The sequence below is a fragment of the Mustelus asterias genome, unplaced genomic scaffold (assembly GCF_964213995.1).
Source record: "Mustelus asterias unplaced genomic scaffold, sMusAst1.hap1.1 HAP1_SCAFFOLD_375, whole genome shotgun sequence".
Taxonomy (NCBI): Eukaryota; Metazoa; Chordata; class Chondrichthyes; order Carcharhiniformes; family Triakidae; genus Mustelus; species Mustelus asterias.
In genome coordinates this window covers 35,031-53,795 of record NW_027590331.1, presented here as the reverse complement: position 1 = coordinate 53,795, position 18,765 = coordinate 35,031, and the positions used below count along the sequence as shown (strand labels likewise).

Sequence of the window (18,765 nt, the reverse complement as noted above, 5' to 3'; positions counted from 1 at the left end):
CCGTGTCACTGTGAGGCAGCAGTGTTAACCCACTGTGTCACCGTGAGACAGCAGTGTTAACCCACTGTGCTACCGTGTCACTGTGAGACCGCAGTGTTAACCCACTGTGTCACCGTGTCACTGTGAGGCAGCAGTGTTAACCCACTGTGCTACCGTGTCACTGTGAGACAGCAGTGTTAACCCACTGTGTCACCGTGTCACTGTGAGGCAGCAGTGTTAACCCACTGTGCTACCGTGTCACTGTGAGGCAGCAGTGTTAACCCACTGTGTCACCGTGTCACTGTGAGGCAGCAGTGTTAACACACTGTGTCACCGTGTCACTGTGAGACAGCAGTGTTAACCACTGTGTCACCGTGTCACTGTGAAACAGCAGTGTTAACCCACTGTGTCACTGTGAGGGAGCAGTGTTAACCCACTGTGTCACCGTGTCACTGTGAGACAGCAGTGTTAACCCACTGTGTCACCGTGTCACTGTGAGACAGCAGTGTTAACCCACTGTGTCACCGTGTCACTGAGAGGCAGCAGTGTTAACCCACTGTGTCACCGTGTCACTGTGAGACAGCAGTGTTAACCCACTGTGTCACCGTGTCACTGTGAGACAGCAGTGTTAACCCACTGTGCCACCGTGTCACTGTGAGACAGCAGTGTTAACCCACTGTGTCACCGTGTCACTGAGAGGCAGCAGTGTTAACCCACTGTGCCACCGTGTCACTTTGAGGCAGCAGTGTTAACCACTGTGTCACCGTGTCACTGTGAGGCAGCAGTGTTAACCACTGTGTCACCGTGTCACTGTGAGACAGCAGTGTTAACCCACTGTGTCACCGTGTCACTGTGAGGCAGCAGTGTTAACCCACTGTGTCACTGTGTCACTGTGAGACAGCAGTGTTTACCCACTGTGTCATCGTGTCACTGTGAGGCAGCAGTGTTAACCCACTGTGTCACCGTGTCACTGTGAGGCAGAAGTGTTAACCCACTGTGTCACCGTGTCACTGTGAGGCAGCAGTGTTAACCCACTGTGTCACCGTGTCACTGTGAGGCAGCAGTGTTAACCCAATGTGTCACCGTGTCGCTGTGAGACAGCAGTGTTAACCCACTCTGTCACCGTGTCGCTGTGAGGCAGCAGTGTTAACCCACTGTGTCACCGTGTCGCTGTGAGGCAGAAGTGTTAACCCACTGTGTCACCGTGTCACTGTGAGACAGCAGTGTTAACCCACTGTGTCACCGTGTCACTGTGAGGCAGCAGTGTTAACCCACTGTGTCACCGTGTCACTGAGAGGCAGCAGTGTTAACCCACTGTGTCACCGTGAGGCAGCAGTGTTAACCCACTGTGTCACCGTGTCACTGCGAGGGAGCAGTGTTAACCCACTGTGTCACCGTGTCAACCCACTGTGTCACCGTGTCACTGTGAGACAGCAGTGTTTACCCACTGTGTCACCGTGTCACTGTGAGGCAGCAGTGTTAACCCACTGTGTCACCGTGTCACTGTGAGGCAGCAGTGTTAACCCAATGTGTCACCGTGTCGCTGTGAGACAGCAGTGTTAACCACTGTGTCACCGTGTCGCTGTGAGGCAGCAGTGTTAACCCACTGTGTCACCGTGTCACTGTGAGGCAGCAGTGTTAACCCAATGTGTCACCGTGTCGCTGTGAGACAGCAGTGTTAACCCACTGTGTCACCGTGTCGCTGTGAGGCAGAAGTGTTAACCCACTGTGTCACCGTGTCACTGTGAGACAGCAGTGTTAACCCACTGTGTCACCGTGTCACTGTGAGGCAGCAGTGTTAACCCACTGTGTCACCGTGTCACTGAGAGGCAGCAGTGTTAACCCACTGTGTCACCGTGAGGCAGCAGTGTTAACCCACTGTGTCACCGTGTGACTGCGAGGGAGCAGTGTTAACCCACTGTGTCACCGTGTCAACCCACTGTGTCACCGTGTCACTGTGAGACAGCAGTGTTAACCCACTGTGTCACCGTGTCACTGTGAGACAGCAGTGTTAACCCACTGTGTCACCGTGTCACTGTGAGACAGCAGTGTTAACCCACTGTGTCACTGTGAGGGAGCAGTGTTAACCCACTGTGTCACCGTGTCGCTGTGAGGCAGCAGTGTTAACCCACTGTGTCACCGTGTCACTGTGAGACAGCAGTGTTAACCCACTGTGTCACTGTGAGGGAGCAGTGTTAAACCACTGTGTCACCGTGTCACTGTGAGGCAGCAGTGTTAACCCACTGTGTCACCGTGTCACTGTGAGGCAGCAGTGTTGACCCACTGTGTCGCTGTGAGACAGCAGTGTTAACCCAGTGTGTCACCGTGTCACTGTGAGGCAGTAGTGTTAACCACTGTGTCACCGTGTCACTGTGAGGCAGCAGTGTTAACCCACTGTGTCACCGTGTCACTGTGAGACAGCAGAGTTAACCCACTGTGTCACCGTTTCACTGTGAGACAGCAGTGTTAACCCACTGTGTCACCGTGTCACTGTGAGGCAGCAGTGTTAACCCACTGTGTCATCGTGTCGCTGTGAGGCAGCAGCGTTAACCCACTGTGTCACCCGTGTCACTGTGAGGCAGCAGTGTTAACCCACTGTGTCACCGTGAGGGAGCAGTGTTAACCCACTGTGTCACCGTGTCACTGTGAGGCAGCAGTGTTAACCCACTGTGCCCTTGAACAAAATGGCTTGCTATGCAATTTGGGAGGACAGTTTAGAGTCAGACATGTTGCTGTGGCTCTGGAATGGCATGTAGACCAGACCAGGTAAGGACGGCATATTTCCGTCTCTGAAGGGCATGAGTGAGGCAGGGGGAGGATGAAGGTCTGGAGAGAGAAATTGAGAGTGCGTGGGAGTGATAGTGAAGAGAGTGATGGGGACAGGAAAGAGTGCGAGGGAACACAATAAATTGATTGAAAGCAAAGCAAAGCAAGGGGGGGCGGTGCAGTGAAAAAAGACACAGAGTCTCCAGTGTGAGCTCAGTTCTCAGCTCCCACTCTTTGGAAAAAAGCCTCAGCCACAACCCACTGGGATTCCTGAATCATAGAAATAAACAAATGAATGGTGGGAGGCTGATTTCCAGACCAGACCACATCCTGGTAAATCTTTTCTATTCCCTCTCCAAAGCCTCCACATCCTTGTGCTGGTGTGGCGACCAGAATTGAACACTATATTCCAAGTGCGGTCTAACTAAGCTTCTATAAAGCTGCAACACGACTTGCCAATTTTTAAACTCAATGTCCCGGCCGATGAAGGCAAGCATGCCGTATGCCTTCTTGAATACCTTCTCCAGCTGCATTGCCGCTTTCAGTGACCTGTGTACCTGGAAACCCAGATCCCTCTGCCTATCAATACTCTGAAGGGTTCTGCCATTTACTGTAAGTTTCCTATCTGTGTTAGACCTTCCAAAATGCATTACTTCACACTTGCCCAGACGAAACTCCATCTGCCACCTCTCTGCCCAAGTCTTGGACTGATCGATATCCTGCTGTATCCTCTGATGGTCCTCATCGCTATCCACAAATCCACCAACCTTTGTGTCATCAGCAAACTTACCTTCCCCCACCACCCCTCATCCCTTGCCCCCCGCAACCCCTCACCCCCTCCCCACAACCTTCAACCCCCCCCACAACCCCTCACCCACTCCCCACAACCTCTCGCACCCTTCAACCCCTCCCCCTTGCCCCACTTCCCCCCACAACTCGCCCCCTCAATACCAATTGAGTCCAATCAATGTACTTGGACTATCAGCGACGATACCTTGTGTATTGATGTGTTTGTCCAGAAGCTTCTTCAATCAGAGAGTCCCTGCCTCCAACAGCCACTCAGGCAGCGAGTTCCAGATTTGCAACACAGTCTGCTCAACAATCTGTCATGATGTGGAGATGCCGGCGTTGGACTGGGGAAGACACAGTAAGAAGTTTAACAACACCAGGTTAAAGTCCAACAGGTTTATTTGGTAGCAAAAGCCAAACAAGCTTTCGGAGCTGCAAGCCCCTTCTTCAGCCCCCCCTCAACATTGTCCCCACATCCCCTCTGAAACACTCTCACCTTTAACCTCTGCCCTTTGGTCAAACCCAGACCAAGATGGCACTGGGCATGCGCTCTCCTGACATTGCCCCTCACAAACATGGCACTAGGCATACGCTCACTTCACATTGCCCCTCACAAAGATGGCGGCGGCGCAGGCGCACAGCCCCGCTGGAAACATGGCGGCGGTGAACTCGGGGCAGAAACGGGGAACAATACTGGGCTCCCGCTGGGTCCAAACGGGGAACCGGCGATTTCATTCTCTGAGTTTCCGCTGTACACAAACCTGGTTATGAATCCTCTCCGCCCACCCGCCGGATCCATCGCTCCCCCCGAGCCGCCATTCCACTCACTGCACATCAAATCACCCATTGGCATCCCGCACACTGCGCATGCTCCACTCCCAGCCCCGCCCCTCATTCACTCCGATTGGTTGGAGGACTAGCCCCTCCTGCTCGGTAATCCAGCCCCGCCCCCTTCTCCTCCTATTGGTCCGGAGCTGCCGTCAATCAGCCGGGCATTGTGACGGTGTGAGATGGTGGGCGGGGCCACAGCACCAGGTTAAAGGTCAACAGGTCTATTTGGCAGCACAAGACACGAGCTTTCGGAGCACTGCTCCTTGATCAGGGGAGTGGGAGATGTGTTCACAAACAGGGCCGACAGAGACAACAACTCAATTTACACAATAATGGTTGGAATGTGAGTCTTTGGGGAAGCGTTCTCCAAGGCTGCCTTCACCACACACGCCAGCGCAGAGTCACTGAGCAGAGACTGATAGTCAAGTTCCACACACATGAGGACGGCCCCAACCGCCATCGTGGGTTCATGTCACACTATCTGGATGACCTGGATGAGGAAGCGGAGGGATGGGTTGGTACGTTTGCCGATGACACGAAGGTTGGTGGGGTTGTGGATAGTCTGGAGGGATGTCAGAAGTTACAGAGGGACATAGATAGGATGCAACACTGGGCGGAGAAGTGGCAGATGGACTTCAACCCAGATAAATGCGTCGTGGTCCATTTTGGCAGGTCAAATGGGATGAAGGAGTACAATATAAAGGGAAAGACTCTGAGTACGGTAGAGGATCAGAAGGACCTTGGGGTCCGGGTCCATAGGACTCTAAAATTGGCCCCGCAGGTGGAGGAGGTGGTTAAGAAGGCGTATGGTGTGCTGGCCTTTATCAATCGAGGGATTGAGTTCAGGAGTCCGGGGATAATGATGCAGCTATATAAGACCCTCGTCAGACCCCACTTGGAGTACTGTGCTCAGTTCTGGTTGCTTCATGACAGGAAGGATGTGGAAAAGATTGAAAGGGTGCAGAGGCGATTTACAAGGATGTTGCCTGGATTGAGTGGCATGTCATTTGAGGTTAGGCTGAGGGAGCTCGGTCTTTTCTCCTTGGAGAGACGTAGGATGAGAGGAGACCTAATAGAGGTATATAAGGTGTTGAGAGGCTCAGAGGCTTTTTCCCAGGGTGGAAATGGCTGCTATGAGAGGACACAGGTTCAAGTTGCTGGGGGGGGGGGGGGGGGTAGGTACTGGGGAAATGTTAGGGGCAGTTTTTTCACACAGAGGGTGGTGGGCGAGTGGAATCGGCTGCCGTCAGTGGTGATGGAGGCAAACTCAATAGGGTCTTTTAAGAGACTCCTGGATGAGTACATGGGACTTAATAGGATGGAGGGTTATAGGTCGGCCTAAAAGGTAGGGATATGTTCGGCAAAACTTGTGGGGCCGAAGGGCCTGTTTTGTGCTGTAGTTTTCTATGTTTCTATCTGTAACCCCCACGACTTGCCTGGCCTTGCAGAATCTCACTAACTGTCCTGTCTGGAGACAATACACATCTTTCACCGCTGCTTAACCCTCTCTCCACTCACATTGTCTGTACCTTTCAGACTTGCTTACCTGTAAAGACTCACATTCCAACCGTTATAATGCACTGGCTAAAGCCATACACAGTAAGATGTTTAACAACACCAGGTTAAAGTCCAACAGGTTTATTTGGTAGCAAAAGCCACACAAGCTTTCGGAGCTCCAAGCCCCTTCTTCAGGTGAGTGGAAATTCTGTTCACAGACAGGGCTTATAAACACACAGACTCAATTTTCATGAATAATGGTTGGAATGCGAATACTTACAGCTAATCAAGTCTTTAAGATACAAAGAACGTGAGTGGAGAGAGCATTAAGACAGGCTAAAAAGATGAGTATTGTCTCCAGACAAGACAGCCAGTGAAACTTTGCAGGTCCAGGCAAGCTGTGGGGGCTACAAATAGTGTGACATGAACCCAATATCCCGGTTGAGGCCGTCCTCGTGTGTGGGGAACTTGGCTATCGTTTTCTGCTCAGCGACTCTGCGCTGTCGTGTGTCGTGAAGGCCGCCTTGGAGAACGCTAACCTGAAGATCCAAGGCTGAATGCCCGTGACTGCTGAAGTACATAAACATTAGGAGAGAAACAGTCAGTAACACAGGGTGCTGGGGGAGAGGGGTTACTGAGTGACAGTGTGAGGGAGCTGTATTAACATCCATAGAGATACAGTCAGTAACACAGGGTGCTGGGGAGAGGGGTTACAGAGTGACAGTGTGAGGGAGCTGGATTAAGATCAGTACAGATACAGTCAGTAACACAGGGTGCTGGGGGAGAGGGGTTACTGAGTGACAGTGTGAGGGAGCTGGATTAACATCAGTACAGATACAGTCAGTAACACAGGGTGCTGGGGGAGAGGGGTTACTGAGTGACAGTGTGAGGGAGCTGGATTAACATCAGTACAGATACAGTCAGTAACACAGGGAGCTGGGGGAGAGGGGTTACTGAGTGACAGTGTGAGAGAGCTGGATTAACATCAGTACAGATACAGTCAGTAACACAGGGTGCTGGGGGAGAGGGGTTACTGAGTGACAGTGTGAGGGAGCTGGATTAACATCAGTACAGATACAGTCAGTAACACAGGGTGCTGGGGGAGAGGGGATACTGAGTGACAGTGTGAGGGAGCTGGATTAACATCAGTACAGATACAGTCAGTAACACAGGGTGCTGGGGGAGAGGGGTTACTGAGTGACAGTGTGAGGGAGCTGGATTAACATCAGTCGAGATACAGTCAGTAACACGGCGCTGGGGAGAGGGGTTACTGAGTGACAGTGTGAGGGAACTGGATTAACATCAGTAGAGATACAGTCAGTAACACAGGGTGCTGGGTGGAGAGGGGTTACTGAGTGACAGTGTGAGGGAGCTGGATTAACATCAGTAGAGATACAGTCAGTAACACAGGGTGCTGGGGGGAGAGGGTTACTGAGTGACAGTGTGAGGGAGCTGGATTAACATCAGTACAGATGCAGTCAGTAACACAGGGTGCTGGGGGAGAGGGGTTACTTGGTGACACTGAGGGAGCTGGATTAACATGAGTAGAGACACAGTCAGTAACACAGGGTGCTGGGGGAGAGGGGTTACTGAGTGACAGTGTGAGGGAGCTGGATTAACATCAGTACAGATACAGTCAGTAACACAGGGTGCTGGGGGAGAGAGGTTACTGAGTGATAATTTGAGGGAGTTGGATTAACATCAGGAGAGATACAGTCAGGAACACAGGGTGCTGGGGGAGGGGGTTACTGAGTGACAGTGTGAGGGAGCTGTATTAACATCAGTAGAGATACAGTCAGTAACACAGGGTGCTGGGGAGAGGGGTTACAGAGTGACAGTGTGAGGGAGCTGGATTAACATCAGTACAGATACAGTCAGTAACACAGGTGCTGGGGGAGAGGGGTTACTGAGTGACAGTGTGAGGGAGCTGGATTAACATCAGTACAGATACAGTCAGTAACACAGGGTGCTGGGGGAGAGGGGTTACTGAGTGACAGTGTGAGGGAGTTGGATTAACATCAGTACAGATACAGTCAGTAACACAGGGAGCTGGGGGAGAGGGCTTACTGAGTGACAGTGTGAGAGAGCTGGATTAACATCAGTACAGATACAGTCAGTAACACAGGGTGCTGGGGGAGAGGGGTTACTGAGTGACAGTGTGAGGGAGCTGAATTAACATCAGTACAGATACAGTCAGTAACACAGGGTGCTGGGGGAGAGGGGATACTGAGTGACAGTGTGAGGGAGCTGGATTAACATCAGTACAGACACAGTCAGTAACACAGGGTGCTGGGGGGAGAGGGTTTACTGAGTGACAGTGTGAGGGAGCTGGATTAACATCAGTACAGATACAGTCAGTAACACAGGGTGCTGGGGAGGAGGGTTACTGAGTGACAGTGTGAGGGAGCAGGACTAACATCAGTAGATATACAGTCAGTAACACAGGGTGCTGGGGAAGAGGGGTTACTGAGTGACAGTGTGAGGGAGCTGGATTAACATCAGTAGAGATACAGTCAGTAACACAGGGTGCTGGGGGAGAGGGGTTACTGAGTGACAGTGTGAGGGAGCTGGATTAACATCAGTACAGATGCAGTCAGTAACACAGGGTGCTGGGGGAGAGGGGTTACTGAGTGACAGTGTGAGGGAGCTGGATTAACATCAGTACAGATACAGTCAGTAACACAGGGTGCTGGGGGAGAGGGGTTACTGAGTGGCAGTGTGAGGGAACTGGATTAACATCAGTACAGATACAGTCAGTAACACAGGGTGCTGGGGGAGAGGGGTTACTTGGTGACACTGAGGGAGCTGGATTAACATGAGTAGAGACACAGTCAGTAACACAGGGTGCTGGGGAGAGGGGTTACTCAGTGACAGTGTGAGGGAGCTGGACAAACATTCGCAGCGACACAGTCAGTAACACAGGGTGCTGGGTGGAGCGGGGATACTGAGTGATAATTTGAGGGAGTTGGATTAACATCAGGAGAGATACAGTCAGGAACACAGGGTGCTGGGGGAGAGGGGTTACTGAGTGACAGTGTGAGGGAGCTTTATTAACATCAGTAGAGATACAGTCAGTAACACAGGGTGCTGGGGGAGAGGGGTTACTTGGTGACACTGAGGGAGCTGGATTAACATCAGTACAGATACAGTCAGTCACACAGGGTGCTGGGGGAGAGGGGTTACTGAGTGACAGTGTGTGGGACCTGGATTAACATCAGTACAGATACAGTCAGTAACACAGGGTGCTGGGGGAGAGGGGTTACTAAGTGACAGTGTGAGGGAGCTGGACTAACATCAGTCCAGATACAGTCAGTAACACAGTGGCTGGAGAAGGGGGGGCGACTGAGTGTGAGGGAGCTGGGTTAACATCAGTTGAACAAAGAACAAAGAACAAAACAGCACAGGAACAGGCCCTTCGGCCATCCAAGCCCGTGCCGCTCCCTGGTCCAAACTAGATCATTCTTTTGTATCCCTCCATTCCCACTCCGTTCATGTGGCTATCTCGATAAGTCTTAAACGTTCCCAGTGTGTCCGCCTCCACCACCTTGCCTGGCAGCGCATTCCAGGCCCCCACCACCCTCTGTGTAAAATATGTCCTTCTGATATCTGTGTTAAACCTCCCCCCACTTCACCTTGAACCTGTGACCCCTCGTCAACGTCACCACCGACCTGGGGAAAAGCTTCCCACCGTTCACCCTATCTGTGCCTTTCATAATTTTATACACCTCTATTCAGTCTCCCCTCATCCTCCGTCTTTCCAGGGAGAACAACCCCAGTTTACCCAATCTCTCCTTATAACTAAGCCCCTCCATACCAGGCAACATCCTGGTAAACCTCCTCTGTACTCTCTCCAAAGCCTCCACGTCCTTCTGGTAGTGTGGCGACCAGAACTGGACGCAGTATTCCAAATGCGGCCGAACCAACGTTCTATACATCTGCAACATCAGACCCCAACTTTTATACTCGATGCCCCGTCCTATAAAGGCAAGCATGCCATATGCCTTCTTCACCAGCTTCTCCCCCTGTGACGTTAACTTGAAGGATCTGTGGAATTGCACACCCAGAGATACAGTGAGGAACACAGGGTGCTGGGGGAGAGGGGATACTGAGTGACAGTGTGAGGGAGCTGGATTAACATCAGTACAGATACAGTCAGTAACACAGGGTGTGTAAGGGAAATTGTACTGGATATTGTATGAGTTTAGTATGAAATTCAGATTCACTTGTAAGGGAAATTGTACTGGATATTGTATGAGTTTAGTATGGAATTCAGATTCATAGGTTTTAGTGAAATAATAAAGCAGATTTAGATAAGTAGTGAAAATGGATATGTAACCTAAAATAACTTCGTGTGACCTAATATAATCAAGTGTAGTCGATATGATCAAAGTGGAGAAACTAGAGAAGTAATATAGCAATCACTAATTAAGGAAAGCAGACAATAGTCACTTAAGAAAACAAGGAAGACTGCTCGGTGGTTCAACTTAATAGTGGACCATAAATCAGCAGAGAGAATGTCTTTTCTTCTAAACACATTAGTGGACCATAAATTAGCAGAGAGAATGTCTTTTTCTTCTAAACACATTCGGCCTTAGCTTACAAAACCACGATTATTGTACAAACAGAAAAGTTCAGATAAGAGCAAGAGTTATAACCACCATGGTTTAAGAGACAACGAGATATAACAGGGAGCGACCAATTGCAAAGAAAACAGATAAAGGGTCAACTAAAACTAATGGTGGCCAAAGAAAGGTCGGGCTGTAGGGTAAGATAACAACCAAGGACAGGCTGTAAAAGGGAGAGGAGGATCTTGAGATATGAGGCTGAAATGTACATAAAAGAGTGTAAGCCCAAGGGCTCTTTGGAGTGTTCCGGACGTTCCCGACTTTATCTCTTGTGCTGAGAAATAAAGTCTATTGCTTGGAAGATCGCTGCTCAGACTCTCTGTTTTAATTGATGTGAATAAATTGTCGTCCTGGGGAACCACGACAAAATTGGCGCTGCTTAGCAGGGTTGGTGAGAGATCGCCCAGAAAAGCATCTGGAAGGAGTGGCGGAGACGGTGGTCCAACCGGAACCGAGAAGTCCCCAGCCGGCCTTCTGTCAACAAGGTAAGCAGACTTGCATGCATGTAAATCCTTGTTGTCAGAAAGGGGTTTTCTCGAGGCCCGGTGCGCCCGGCTCTCTGCTGGTCCTGGATCTCCCCAACCCAAAAAGATATCCTGCACAGGTAAAACCAAATTGTGTAAAAATTTTGAGAGACTGAGTCTGATCCGAAGAGCAGAATTTTTGCATGCAAAAGCGCGCTGCGAATACTGTATTGTCTGTGAGTGGGTAAAAAGTGAGACGGGAAAAAGGCCGAAAGCTAAAGTAATGCAATTAGGTTAAGTCAAGCGGTTTGGAGCGGGTTTTTCAGGTCACGACTTGCCCAGAAGAGAGTAAGTGTGGGAAAATCTGCCAGTCCAAACCTACCCAGGACCTCGGGTAAGGGACGTCAACCGAGAGGGAGAGAGATCAGTGAGAGATCACTCTCTGACCTAATACAGTAGCCAAAAGCACAGGAGTGGATTTTAACCACAGGAAAGGGGAGTAGCAGCTAGAATAGAGGAAGTAAAAGACCAATTTGAACAAACTGGTCTGAGAAAACAGCGTGAAGGACAGAAATAAGAGAGAGAGTCGGAATATAGGTAGGGTAATAACTAACAACTTGAAAAATTACCCTGACAAAACTGCCTGGTGACAAGATTGAAAATAACTAATCTTTGAAAAATAACAAAAACGGAAGCAACACTGGATTGGAAAAAGATTACACACATAATTAACTTAGAGGAGATAAAGAATGAGTGGCCGTATGTAAATTGGGAAAGAGTAGTCGATAGGAATTGGATAGACGAAATAAAATTGGAAACCCTAGAGAAATTAATAAAGGGATCTGACCGATACAGGATTCTCATACACATAGACGAGCAAGTGAAAACCTACTACCCTCTGGCCCGGGAGAGGAAGATAGTGCCGGGACAGGGGACTACGGGGAAGTGGATATCAGGACCCCGGTTAGAATTACAGATATTGGCAAAAGAAATCCAAAGGAAAGGTAAACAGGGGACTGAGCACGGAAAAACAATACAGCAAGTAATAATCACTGTGATACCTAACTCTGACGGACTAAGTGACAAAAATTGCGACAGTGATCCAAAAAGACGAGTAATGGCGCACCAAGTTAAGACACCAGTGGAGATATTAGGGGATAAGTTCCCAGCCCTTAGGGGAGATATAGAACACGTCTCTAAAAAATGGGCCAAAAGAACAAATAAGACCAATACACAGTGGCCGGAGGAAGGCACATGGTCCATAGAGAGGTGTGAGGACCAGAAGGGAATGATAAAGAACTATAAGATTAAGGATAAATCGAGCAAAAGAAGGGAGAAGCGAGAAAAGGAGTTAGAGATATTAGCCCTATTCCAACAAGAAGGGAAAGAGAGAAGAGGGGTATGGAGGGGAGGTAGAATGCAGATGCCAGTACAACTTGAGGAAAAAGCAAAATTGGAAGATCCAAACGTAGCCCCACCCCCATACTTAGAGAAACAGAGCTCCACGGGACTGTACCCAGTTATATCAGGCACAATGAATTTTGAGGGAGAATATGACATAGAACAGATGACGAAGGAGGAATGGGCACGAAAGGAGGGAGAAAAGAAACAAGGTATAGAGGAAGCAGCTAGGAAAACAGAAGAGGTTTTGGAGGAGCTGAATCTCAGGAGGAAGGAGTTAGAGGATGAAGTAAAGGTGGTAGAACTTTTGGAATGGGCAAAGAAGGTAATGGAAAAGGAAAAAGAACGAGAAGAGGGAGGAGAAAATGTTAGAAATAAATATGAGGGGAAAACAGGAAATGATTTTTGCGAGTATGCAAGTGAGACATCACAAGGATGGAGGTGGAAGCACCCAGAGGAAGGTAGAATGGCGAGAGAGACGGAAGGAGAAACAGAAGAGAGTAGTGAAGACGAAGGGAGGCAATCAATGTTAGGGGTGCAAAGAAAATCAAGGCGGGAAAGGCACCCACCTGTAAAGTTTCCAGATGTGGATAGGAGAGGGAAAAGGGTATTCCCGGTGATTCTGAAGGGTGGCAGACCGCAGTATATCCCTTGGTCAGGTCAGGATTTGCCTAATTTAATTAATGAATTACCCAATATTTTGGATGGGGCTGGAAGGTGGATTGGACAGTTGGAGGCGGGAATGGTGGGAAAAAGGATGGCACTGGGCGACATCAAAGCTCTCCTGACAAAGGTGCTAGGAATGGACCAAATGGCGGAAGTAATGAGACGTGCTGGCATCCCGACCGCAGCTTATGACCCAGCGGTGGATGGGACACTAATGGACCAGTACCGCCAAGTCATCTGGCAGGCACTGCGGGATATGTACCCCAATCGAATGGATGTAAAAACCCTAAAGGGAGAGCCACTGGGTGAGGAGGAGAATGCAGCGGTGTATGTGGAGAATCAATTAAAAAGGTGGAGAAGGGACACGGAGAGGGACATTCTAATAGACCCACTGACCAACTCCATGTTCCGGGCTGCAATCCTAGAGGGCTTGCCAGCCCCAGCTAAGACAAGGCTGGAGGAAGTGGTGGGCTTGGACTCAAAAAATTACCGAGAGTTTGTGGACTATGTTGCCCATGCAGTAGAGAGACATCGCAAAGATGAAAAGAATGCAGACAAACAGCTGAAGGAGGTACAACGTAAACTCCTTCAGGCACAGTTGGAGGAGATCAAAAGCAAGGATAAACTGAAGGCAAAAGAGGATCTCGCACCCAGAAAAATAGCACCAATGATGGTGGAGCAAAAGCCAGAGGAAATACCTGCACTAATCAAAGGGGGGAGCGGAGATGGAGGCCAGCCCGTCATAACCTATAACATTTCTGCCTTCCCACTGTCCATGAACCCAGGAGCCTATGGCCTAAATTATCAAAACCCATACGCCCTGCAAAGTCAGACTGACTGGAATAGAAATGGGAAAGGACAGGGAGGTGGTAGGCCACCCTATCAGAATCAGAGAGGACAGGGACAGGTTAATCATCAGACTCCGAGACAGGGACCACTGCCTGGCCCTTCAGGTGTGTGTTGGGGGTGCGGGGAGGCAGGGCACATAAAAAGGAATTGCCCGCGGAATTTCCCCAGACAGGGAGAAAACCAGCAGCAGACAGGCCAACAACTGATCCAAGGATCGCCAAACAGCATCCCGATGTTTCAAGGGCCGGTAAACCATCAGAATTCCCCATAGGGAGGCCCAGAGAACCCCGAAATGGTAGGACAGTACGTACAGATAACAGAAACTGCAGAGCAGGAACCTATAGTTAACGTTAGAGTAGGAGGGATCGAGGTCCCCATGATGATAGACACCGGCGCCACATGTACGTGCATGCAAACGAAATATGCGGATCACTTACCATTGTCAAACCAGTTTGTAAAAACTGTGGGGTTCTCGGGGAAAGTAACATTAGCTCGAATGACGACGCCGGTGCCTGTTACCATTGGAAATAAGACAACCCATGTACCTATTTTAGTATGTGATAAAACTCCTTTAAATCTATTGGGAAGGGATGCAATCCTAGGTTTAGGACTGAAATTAGAATGCACTGAACAAGGAATTGATTTGATGGGAATGTATCCACTTGAAATACCAGGAAAGGAAGGGGTTAATGTATATTGGTTGGGAGATATAGAGGAACAAGTTAAAAAACAGATATGGGAAGTTTGGGGAAAGCTTATAAACACTTGGGTTCCACAAGCCAAATGGCCAAGAACAGAATTACACAGTACAATGATATTTGATGAAGGGCAGGAACCTGAGATACAGGAGAAATGGGAAAGGGAGGCAGGACGAGAACAGGAAATAAAGTCAGGAAGTATTTTAATCGGACTAGAGGGAGTAGCCCTCACAATTGTTAGGAATGAATGGGTTAACAAATGGTTCTCTGTATCTGGGGCGGAGCCACATGTCACATTGAAAGTGAATCCGGGATACAGATCAAAAGACCTAGGACCAATGGTGTTGAGAGCACAAGATTTAGAATTTGTCCAGACAGACAATGTAGATATTTGGACGTCCAGCAATGGACAAATGACGAAAATAATTTTGGATGTTAAAATGCTTGGGAAACCGAAGCAGATAACAATAGGAGTGCAAATCGAGAAACAGGAACTGGAGTGGAGAGAGAGGTTAGAGCAGGATTTGAACTCCCTCCCGCAGGAGTTGTGGTCCAGACAGGACACGGATGTAGGGAGGGTCAAAAACGCTAATCCAGTTGAAGTCAGATTAAAGACAGGATGCCAGGGGCCGTATAGGCCGCAGTACCCAATCAAGACAGAAGCAATTGAAGGAATTAGAGGGACGATTAAGGGATTGATAGAAGCAGGGGTATTAAAAGAAACCCGGAGCAGGTGTAATACACCGCTACTACCAGTGAAAAAGGCGGACGGAGAAAAATGGAGATTGGTGCATGATCTAAGGGCAATTAATGAGGTAGTGGAAGATATGCCAGCAGAGGTTCCAAACCCTTATACCTTGATGACAAATATACCACCTGAAAGTAGATGGTTTACTGTAATAGACCTATGTTCGGCATTTTTTAGTGTGCCACTAGCTCAAGAAAGTCAGTATCTCTTTGCATTTACGTACGAGGGGAAACAATACACATACAATAGGATGCCCCAAGGATTTAAACATTCCCCACATGTATTCAATCAGGTGTTGAGAGCAGATTTAGAAGGAATACAGTTGGAAGGAACACTGATACAATATGTGGATGATTTATTATTATGCACAGGAACACAAGAACAGTGCAGGAAGGATAGTTTAAAACTATTGAAAAGGTTAGCAGAAGGGGGTCATAAAGTTTCCAGGAAAAAGCTGCAGCTGTGCCAGAAAAAGGTAGAATACTTGGGAAGAGAAATATCAGCAGGACAGAAGGAGATAGCTTCACAGCAAATAGAAGCAGTACTAAAAGTTCCGAAACCACGGACGGTGGGACAAATGATGACATTTTTGGGAATGACAGGATTCAGTTCAGAATGGGTGGAAAGCTATGCCGAAAAAAGGCAGGCACTACGAAAGATAATGGAGGAGGCAGGGTGTGACGAATTAAAAGCCAAACTAAAATGGGATAAAGATGCTTCAGACGCATTTGAAAACGTGAAAAGAGAAATGGCACAGGCACCAGCCTTGGCATTACCGACCTATGACAAGCCCTTTGACTTATTTGTGAGTAACAGAGAAGCCGGATTTGCTACAGCAATGTTAATGCAGGAAAATTGCAAGGGTAGACGAAGGCAGGCTGTAGCATATTACAGTACCAAGCTAGACGACGTAGCGATGGGATACCCTCCGTGCTATCAAGGCCTGGCAGCAGCTTGGTGGGCGTACGAAAAGGCAGCCACGGTCACAATGGGATATCCGATAAACATACATGTATACCATAAGGTAGCTGAATTGATTGAGCAAGGAAAATTTGTGCTGACACCTGCTAGGATCCATCATTATCGAATGCTAACTACATTTCCAGATATCACGATTATAAAGTGCAACAGAGTAAATCCAGCTGATTACATGCCATTACCTCATGAAGGAGAAGAACATGAATGCTTAAGAGAAGCAAAAACATTAATGAAACTGAGAAAAGATTTAAGAGCAGAGGGACTAGTGACAGAAGGGAAAAGGATACTGTATGTAGATGGCTCATGTTACAGGGATCACTTAGGAAACCACGCAGGCTATGCCATAGTTGAACAGAAAGGGGAAACACTTGAAGTCATAGAAGCAGAGAAATGTGAACAGCCCTGTTCAGCCCAACTGGCAGAGCTTAAAGCATTGACCAGAGCATGTGAGTTAGCAAACGGGGAAGCAGTGGAAATTTATACTGATTCGGCCTATGCCCACGGGGTCTGCCATCTGTTCGGGGCAATATGGAAGCAAAGGGGATTTATGAAAAGCGGAGGAGGACCAATACAACACGAAGGTCAAATCAGGGCTTTAATAAGGGCCATGATGGGTCCAAGGGAATTAGCCATAATTAAGTGTCAGGCGCATAAAAAGGGAGCAGACAGCATCACACAGGGAAACACCAAAGCCGACAAGGCAGCTAAAGAAGCGTCAGGATGCATTGAGGCTACGATAGCCCCAGTAGAAATAGCAAGGCCGCACCCAGGGCCAGGTACGGGGGATATCGAACCTCACATCACATTAGAGGATGTAGCACAGTTACAGGAGGAAACCTCTGTAGCTGAAAAGGCAATGTGGAAAGATAGAGGAGCACTACAGGGACAACAGGACAGGATATGGAGAAATGGGGAGGGATTAGTCATAGCACCCACATCATTACTAACCGTACTAATTAGCGAAGCGCATGGAGTGGACCACTGTGCAAGAGGAGAAGTGGCTAGAAAGATCAAGAAGGAAGGATTCTGGTCACCATACCTGCAAAACTCGATTGACTACATACTAAGTCAGTGTGAGGTGTGTGCTCAGAATAACATCAGGAAGGGCATTACTGCCCCAATAGGGCATATACCCATTCCTGAAGGACCATTTAAACATCTATGCATGGACTATGTGGATATGGGAAAGGTGGTAAGAGGGAAAAGATACATGTTAGTGATTATTGATAGATTCAGCAGATGGATAGAAGCAACGCCATCCAAAGATCAAGGATCTGGAACGGTGATTAACTTCCTGTCAAAAGAAATTATCCCAAGATTTGGCATACCCACGCAATTAAGTTCAGACAATGGATCTGCTTTTATAGGAAGGGCACTGAGAGAGACACTCTCGGCACTCCGAATAAAGCAGAAGTTTGGATGTGTATATCATCCTCAATCCCAAGGAATGGTGGAGAGAGCAAACGGGACCCTTAAGGCTAAAATAAGCAAAATTTGCAGTGAAACAGGGAAAAACTGGATAGATGCTCTGCCATTGGCTCTAATGCAATACAGGAGTCAGGAAAACAGAATCACACATTTGAGCCCTCATGAAATGATGACAGGAAGAGTAATGCCGGTACCTAAGATCAGGGGATCAGGAGGTCCTACGCTAGAATGTTTAGATCAAAGCACAAAAGAATATATACAACAATTAACTGTTATACATAGAACTATATTTGAACAGGAAAAAGCCAAGGAGGAGGAGAATCCGGTAACAGAACATCAGATCAAGCCTGGAGATCGAGTATACATCAGAAAGTTCCGGAGACGTTGGAACGAACCGAGACGAGAAGGACCGTTTGAAGTCACCAAAGTGTCTCCCACGGCGTTGCAAGTAGAAGGCAGTACACTGTGGTATCACTTGAACCATTGTACCAGAACGGTACCAGGGGTGGGGGAGAGAAGGGAAATTGAAGAAGTACACAGAGTGGACAGAAGTGATAGCGAGGAAGAAATAGAAATACACGGGGAGAATCGTGGGGAGGAGGAACAGAGCCAAGGAAGAACAAAAAGAATAGAGGATGATGAAAGTAGTTCTGTACATGAGCTGGCTGATGATACAAATGCCCAGCCTGAGCCTATTAGTCAAGGTGCCGAGGGAGGTGAGGACAGGGAAGGGGCCCCATTCCCCACCTGGGACTTGGAAACTATTTCCCTTAGGGACTTCCGTGACCCATAGAAAAGGAGAATGGGATACAGAAGACATAAGGGTGCAGAATCAGGAAGATAGAGTATTAAGACGAACAAAACGTGAACGATTAGTGAGCACAAATACTATTTGGGGAAAAGCGCAGAAAAACAAATGGTGGAAATGGGCTGAGTATACAGGTCAGAGAAACAGTGATGGGAAAGAGTGTGTAGTATGTGCATCAGAGAAACCTAACACCCAAGTAACTGATATACCATGGGGATCAGGAGACTGTGGAACCAGG

General features: G+C 48.5%; 1 long non-coding RNA gene across 1 annotated transcript in view; it reads right to left on the bottom strand.

Annotated features, from left to right (window-relative positions):
• Nucleotides 1-4,390, bottom strand: part of LOC144486508 (uncharacterized) — a 57,972-nt gene extending 53,582 nt beyond the window's left edge. The window contains exons 1-2 of the long non-coding RNA XR_013496277.1: nt 4,296-4,390; nt 3,740-3,878 (exon numbers count right to left, since the gene is read on the bottom strand). This is a non-coding gene — a long non-coding RNA (uncharacterized LOC144486508). The remainder of the gene's footprint in view (nt 1-3,739; nt 3,879-4,295) is intronic.
• Nucleotides 4,391-18,765: the final 14,375 nt, after the last annotated feature.